Below are 7,500 nucleotides of genomic sequence, written 5' to 3'. Positions count from 1 at the left end.
GAGAGAGAGGGGCGAGGGGGGTAGACTAGCTCCGGCCCACGGCCAGACGCCCGGCGCCGGGGTAGACCTGATATCGTCTAAGGCTGGCCTCAGCCTAGCGCCACCCAGCCCTCGCACAGAGCTGCGCACCCGGGCCGGACTTGTCCTCCGGCCGCTCGGCCGCTCGGCCGGGCGGCAGGCCTGCTGTCCCGGCACCGGACGTGGTCCTCGCGAGGCCAGGCGCCGGGCTAGGTAGACCTGGTGTCCTGGAGGCGGACTTAGGCCTCCGGCCGCCCGGCGCCGGGGTAGACCTGGTGTTCCGGGAGCCGGGGTAGACCTGGTGCACGGAAGCCTCGGGGTAGACCTGGTCTTCCGGGCGCCGGGGTAGACCTGGAATTCCGGGCGCCGGGGTAGGCCTGTTCCCCTGGAGCCGGGGTAGACCTGGTGTTCCGGGAGCCGGGGTAGACCTGGTGTTCCGAGCGCCGGGGTAGACTTGGTGCACGGAAGCCTCGGGGTAGACCTGGTCTTCCGGGCGCCGGGGTAGACCTGGAATTCCGGGCGCCGGGGTAGGCCTGTTCCCCTGGAGCCGGGGTAGACCTGGTGTTCCGGGCGCCGGGGTAGACCTGGTGCACGGAAGCCTCGGGGTAGACCTGGTCTTCCGGGCGCCGGGGTAGACCTGGTGCACGGAAGCCTCGGGGTAGACCTGGTCTTCCGGGCGCCGGGGTAGACCTGGTCTTCCGGGAGCCGGGGTAGACCTGGAATTCCGGGCGCCGGGGTAGGCCTGTTCTCCTGGAGCCGGGGTAGACCTGGTCTTCCGGGAGCCGGGGTAGACCTGGAATTCCGGGCGCCGGGGTAGGCCTGTTCCCCTGGAGCCGGGGTAGACCTGGTGTTCCGGGAGCCGGGGTAGACCTGGTGTTCCGAGCGCCGGGGTAGACTTGGTGCACGGAAGCCTCGGGGTAGACCTGGTCTTCCGGGCGCCGGGGTAGACCTGGAATTCCGGGCGCCGGGGTAGGCCTGTTCCCCTGGAGCCGGGGTAGACCTGGTGTTCCGGGAGCCGGGGTAGACCTGGTGTTCCGAGCGCCGGGGTAGACTTGGTGCACGGAAGCCTCGGGGTAGACCTGGTCTTCCGGGCGCCGGGGTAGACCTGGAATTCCGGGCGCCGGGGTAGGCCTGTTCCCCTGGAGCCGGGGTAGACCTGGTGTTCCGGGCGCCAGGGTAGACCTGGTGCACGGAAGCCTCGGGGTAGACCTGGTGTTCCGGGCGCCGGGGTAGACCTGGTGCACGGAAGCCTCGGGGTAGACCTGGTCTTCCGGGCGCCGGGGTAGACCTGGTCTTCCGGGAGCCGGGGTAGACCTGGAATTCCGGGCGCCGGGGTAGGCCTGTTCTCCTGGAGCCGGGGTAGACCTGGTCTTCCGGGAGCCGGGGTAGACCTGGAATTCCGGGCGCCGGGGTAGGCCTGTTCCCCTGGAGCCGGGGTAGACCTGGTGTTCCGGGAGCCGGGGTAGACCTGGTGCACGGAAGCCTCGGGGTAGACCTGGTCTTCCGGGAGCCGGGGTAGACCTGTCGTCCTACTCCGGGCCCGGCCTCCGGCCGCCCGGCTGCTGCGGCAGACCTGTCGCCCTGGTGTCCCGGGCGGACCTGCTGTCCCGCGCACGACCCACCCTCCGGCCGCCCGGCGCCGGTCTAGAGAGGGAAGGAGCCGGCCGTTGGGAGCCGGCAGCGCTCCCGCCTCCTCCGTGCCCAAAGCGACAGCGGCCCGGCTCCTGCCTCCGTCTCCGGATCCCTCACTGCCTTCAGCCGCTCGACCCCCCTCCCCCCCACCCCGCTGCCGTCCTGCCCCGGGCTCGGACGGGGCCAGGCCGGGCTGGAGCGTCAAGGAAAGAAGGCCGTCAAAGCAGAAGGCTGGGCGAGAGCCGAAGAGAAGGCTTCTCGGCAAAGGGGCCGCCTCTGCCGCGGGCCCCGGCCCTGCTGGCCGAAGGACCCGCCTTCCTCGGTGTCGGCCCGCTCCTGGCCCTCCCGCCGCTGCGGGTGTGCGAACCGGCCGAGGAGAGAGCGGGCGGGGGACGGCGACGGGGGTGGGGAAAGTAGTCTGCGAGCGGCGCCGGGGAGTCTGATGGGGCAGGGCGGGGCGCCCCCAACCGTCGATGGGCGGAGGCGGGGAAAGTCTTCAGGCGGGGCGCCCCCAACCGTCGATGGGCGGGCTCTGAGGGGGCGGCGTCGGATTGCGAGTGTGTGGAGCCGGCGTGTGTGTCACCGTGCCCCTCTCTCTCTGTCTCTCTCTCCCTCCCTTCCCCCCCTCGCCCCCCCGTCCCTCCCTCCCTCCCTCGCTTCCCTTGCGCGCTGGCCCCACTGAAATTCCGTTCGGCCGGGTAGGGCTGCGCGGCACCCCGGGCGGAGGGGGCTGCTGACGCTGCTTCGACGGCAGGCTGACGCAGGCTGCCTGTCAGCTTGGTCTGGGATCGCTCTGGGTACCAGAGGGAAAGAAATAAAGTTCGCCAAGAAAATTCCTTTTCCGGATCAGTTTCTTGCGCCGAGGGAACAGAAGAGTCGTTCTCTTCGAGAAGGGAGGAAAGGGGAAGCGCGGGAAATGAAACCCGAACCCCAAACCAGACCAAGGGGAACCAAGCCACAAAAAACAAAGGGATAACCCCGTAACTCCTAAAACAAACCCAGAAAACTCGAACCAAAAGTCCCGCAACGCACATTCCCCCACCCCCCACAAAAACCCACACCGAGCCCCCCCCCTCGCGCCCGCCCCCCCCACCCCCACCAGGCAAAAAAAGGTAAAGCCGGCCATTGAGAAACGCTCTACTACCCGGGTATGGGGAAATACCTCTTGCCATGGCCCCGGAATAGACTTTTCCTCCGGGCGCCGGGGTAGACCCGTTGTCCGGCCCCCCGGGCTACACCTGGTATCCCGGAGCCGGGGTAAACCTTGTACCCGGCGGCCGGGGTAGACCTGGTATCCAGGAGCCGGGGTAGACCTTGTACCCGGCGGCCGGGGTAGACCTGGTATCCCGGAGACGGGGTAGACCTTGTACCCGGCGGCCGGGGTAGACCTGGTATCCAGGAGCCGGGGTAGACCTTGTACCCGGCGGCCGGGGTAGACCTGGTATCCAGGAGCCGGGGTAGACCTTGTACCCGGCGGCCGGGGTAGACCTGGTATCCAGGAGCCGGGGTAGACCTTGTACCCGGCGGCCGGGGTAGACCTGGTATCCAGGAGACGGGGTATACCTTGTACCCGGCGGCCGGGGTAGACCTGGTATCCAGGAGCCGGGGTAGACCTTGTACCCGGCGGCCGGGGTAGACCTGGTATCCAGGAGACGTGGTATACCTTGTACCCGGCGGCCGGGGTAGACCTGGTATCCCGGAGCCGGGGTAGACCTTGTACCCGGCGGCCGGGGTAGACCTGGTATCCAGGAGCCGGGGTAGACCTTGTACCCGGCGGCCGGGGTAGACCTGGTATCCAGGAGACGTGGTATACCTTGTACCCGGCGGCCGGGGTAGACCTGGTATCCCGGAGCCGGGCTAGACCTTGTACCCGGCGGCCGGGGTAGACCTGGTATCCAGGAGCCGGGGTAGACCTTGTACCCGGCGGCCGGGGTAGACCTGGTATCCAGGAGCCGGGGTAGACCTTGTACCCGGCGGCCGGGGTAGACCTGGTATCCAGGAGCCGGGGTAGACCTTGTACCCGGCGGCCGGGGTAGACCTGGTATCCAGGAGACGGGGTAGACCTTGTACCCGGCGGCCGGGGTAGACCTGGTATCCCGGAGACGGGGTAGACCTTGTACCCGGCGGCCGGGGTAGACCTGGTATCCCGTAGACGGGGTAGACCTTGTACCCGGCGGCCGGGGTAGACCTGGTATCCCGGAGACGGGGTAGACCTTGTACCCGGCGGCCGGGGTAGACCTGGTATCCCGGAGACGGGGTAGACCTTGTACCCGGCGGCCGGGGTAGACCTGGTATCCCGGAGACCGGGTAGACCTTGTACCCGGCGGCCGGGGTAGACCTGGTATCCAGGAGCCGGGGTAGACCTTGTACCCGGCGGCCGGGGTAGACCTGGTATCCAGGAGACGGGGTAGACCTTGTACCCGGCGGCCGGGGTAGACCTGGTATCCAGGAGCCGGGGTAGACCTTGTACCCGGCGGCCGGGGTAGACCTGGTATCCAGGAGACGGGGTAGACCTTGTACCCGGCGGCCGGGGTAGACCTGGTATCCCGGAGCCGGGGTAGACCTTGTACCCGGCGGCCGGGGTAGACCTGGTATCCCGGAGACGGGGTAGACCTTGTACCCGGCGGCCGGGGTAGACCTGGTATCCAGGAGCCGGGGTAGACCTTGTACCCGGCGGCCGGGGTAGACCTGGTATCCAGGAGACGGGGTATACCTTGTACCCGGCGGCCGGGGTAGACCTGGTATCCCGGAGACGGGGTAGACCTTGTACCCGGCGGCCGGGGTAGACCTGGTATCCCGGAGCCGGGGTAGACCTTGTACCCGGCGGCCGGGGTAGACCTGGTATCCAGGAGACGGGGTAGACCTTGTACCCGGCGGCCGGGGTAGACCTGGTATCCCGGAGACGGGGTAGACCTTGTACCCGGCGGCCGGGGTAGACCTGGTATCCCGGAGACGGGGTAGACCTTGTACCCGGCGGCCGGGGTAGACCTGGTATCCAGGAGCCGGGGTAGACCTTGTACCCGGCGGCCGGGGTAGACCTGGTATCCAGGAGCCGGGGTAGACCTTGTACCCGGCGGCCGGGGTAGACCTGGTATCCCGGAGACGGGGTAGACCTTGTACCCGGCGGCCGGGGTAGACCTGGTATCCCGGAGCCGGGGTAGACCTTGTACCCGGCGGCCGGGGTAGACCTGGTATCCAGGAGCCGGGGTAGACCTTGTACCCGGCGGCCGGGGTAGACCTGGTATCCAGGAGCCGGGGTAGACCTTGTACCCGGCGGCCGGGGTAGACCTGGTATCCAGGAGCCGGGGTAGACCTTGTACCCGGCGGCCGGGGTAGACCTGGTATCCAGGAGACGGGGTAGACCTTGTACCCGGCGGCCGGGGTAGACCTGGTATCCAGGAGCCGGGGTAGACCTTGTACCCGGCGGCCGGGGTAGACCTGGTATCCCGGAGACGGGGTAGACCTTGTACCCGGCGGCCGGGGTAGACCTGGTATCCCGGAGACGGGGTAGACCTTGTACCCGGCGGCCGGGGTAGACCTGGTATCCCGGAGACGGGGTAGACCTTGTACCCGGCGGCCGGGGTAGACCTGGTATCCAGGAGCCGGGGTAGACCTTGTACCCGGCGGCCGGGGTAGACCTGGTATCCAGGAGACGGGGTAGACCTTGTACCCGGCGGCCGGGGTAGACCTGGTATCCAGGAGCCGGGGTAGACCTTGTACCCGGCGGCCGGGGTAGACCTGGTATCCCGGAGCCGGGGTAGACCTTGTACCCGGCGGCCGGGGTAGACCTGGTATCCCGGAGCCGGGGTAGACCTTGTACCCGGCGGCCGGGGTAGACCTGGTATCCCGGAGCCGGGGTAGACCTTGTACCCGGCGGCCGGGGTAGACCTGGTATCCCGGAGACGGGGTAGACCTTGTACCCGGCGGCCGGGGTAGACCTGGTATCCCGGAGACGGGGTAGACCTTGTACCCGGCGGCCGGGGTAGACCTGGTATCCCGGAGACGGGGTAGACCTTGTACCCGGCGGCCGGGGTAGACCTGGTACCCCGGAGACGGGGTAGACCTTGTACCCGGCGGCCGGGGTAGACCTGGTATCCAGGAGACGGGGTAGACCTTGTACCCGGCGGCCGGGGTAGACCTGGTACCCCGGAGACGGGGTAGACCTTGTACCCGGCGGCCGGGGTAGACCTGGTATCCAGGAGACGGGGTAGACCTTGTACCCGGCGGCCGGGGTAGACCTGGTATCCCGGAGCCGGGGTAGACCTTGTACCCGGCGGCCGGGGTAGACCTTGTACCCGGCGGCCGGGGTAGACCTGGTATCCCGGAGACGGGGTAGACCTTGTACCCGGCGGCCGGGGTAGACCTGGTATCCAGGAGACGGGGTAGACCTTGTACCCGGCGGCCGTGGTAGACCTGGTATCCCGGAGACGGGGTAGACCTTGTACCCGGCGGCCGGGGTAGACCTGGTATCCCGGAGCCGGGGTAGACCTTGTACCCGGCGGCCGGGGTAGACCTGGTATCCCGGAGCCGGGGTAGACCTTGTACCCGGCGGCCGGGGTAGACCTGGTATCCCGGAGACGGGGTAGACCTTGTACCCGGCGGCCGGGGTAGACCTGGTATCCAGGAGCCGGGGTAGACCTTGTACCCGGCGGCCGGGGTAGACCTGGTATCCAGGAGACGGGGTAGACCTTGTACCCGGCGGCCGGGGTAGACCTGGTATCCCGGAGACGGGGTAGACCTTGTACCCGGCGGCCGGGGTAGACCTGGTATCCAGGAGCCGGGGTAGACCTTGTACCCGGCGGCCGGGGTAGACCTGGTATCCAGGAGACGGGGTAGACCTTGTACCCGGCGGCCGGGGTAGACCTGGTATCCCGGAGACGGGGTAGACCTTGTACCCGGCGGCCGGGGTAGACCTGGTATCCCGGAGCCGGGGTAGACCTGGTCTCCGTCCGCCCGGGTAGACCTGGTGTCGCGGCCGCCTGCGGAAGTTCACCAAGGGGTCGCTGTTCCAGGCTGCCTCCGGCTATGTCGACGTAGCGGTCGGCCTGCGCTGGCGCACCCTCCCGGTCGACTTCCACTCGTCTCCTTGGAGGCGTCGGCGGCCTTGGACTTATCTTTCCGTATATTGGGAGCGAGGTGACGGGCCGCGTCCCCGCAGGTTTCCAGGGTGCCTGCGTCGCAAGGCGGAGGATAGGGCGGCCGCGCCGCGCGGTCGTCGGGGCAGAGCGAGTGCCGCCTAGGCCGGGTGAGCCGCGTGGCTTGGTCCCGGTTCCCGTCCTGCCCAGGGCGCTCTTTCGGGGGGAGAGCTGCCCGAGAAGCCAGAGAGAAGAGAATGGGCAGTGTGAAGGGCCACCAGAGAGAGAGCCGAGAGCCGAGAGAGACGGCCCGAAAGACCGTGTCGAGAAGCCGCTCGCTGGCCGCAGCGAGGCGGTGAGAAGCCCCGCGTGTGTGTTGCTCCGCTCCGGTCGGCTGCCGTGCCGGCCCGGTTGAAGGGGGGGCGGCCCCCCTGGGACGATCGGTGGCAGGTGAGGCGGCGGCGCCTCGTCCCTTTTCCGCCTGGCCTTAAGCCGGGGCCCGCTCCGGCAGGCATTTTTCCGGCAGCCGGTCCGGTGGCAGTGGCCGGCAGCCGGGGGTCGACGCGGCCGGGCTTTTTTTTTCCCCGGCCCTCGCCCGAGAGCCTCCTCCCCGAGCAAGGCCCGGCCAGCCCGCCGCGGTGGCGGCGCCCGGTTCCCCCGCTCCCGACCTGTTTGCCAGCGTGTCCGTGTCGGAAGGGCAGCGGTGGGGCGCGCGGCCTGGCCTCGGCATTCGCCGCGTGGCCGGAGGGGCTCGGTGACGGCGGTCGCCCGATGA

Source organism: Lonchura striata, chromosome 33 (assembly GCF_050655825.1).
Source record: "Lonchura striata isolate lonStrDom1 chromosome 33, ASM5065582v1, whole genome shotgun sequence".
Lineage (NCBI taxonomy): Eukaryota > Metazoa > Chordata > Aves > Passeriformes > Estrildidae > Lonchura > Lonchura striata.
The sequence above is the reverse complement of the archived record's forward strand: the minus strand, read 5'-3'. Positions refer to the sequence as shown.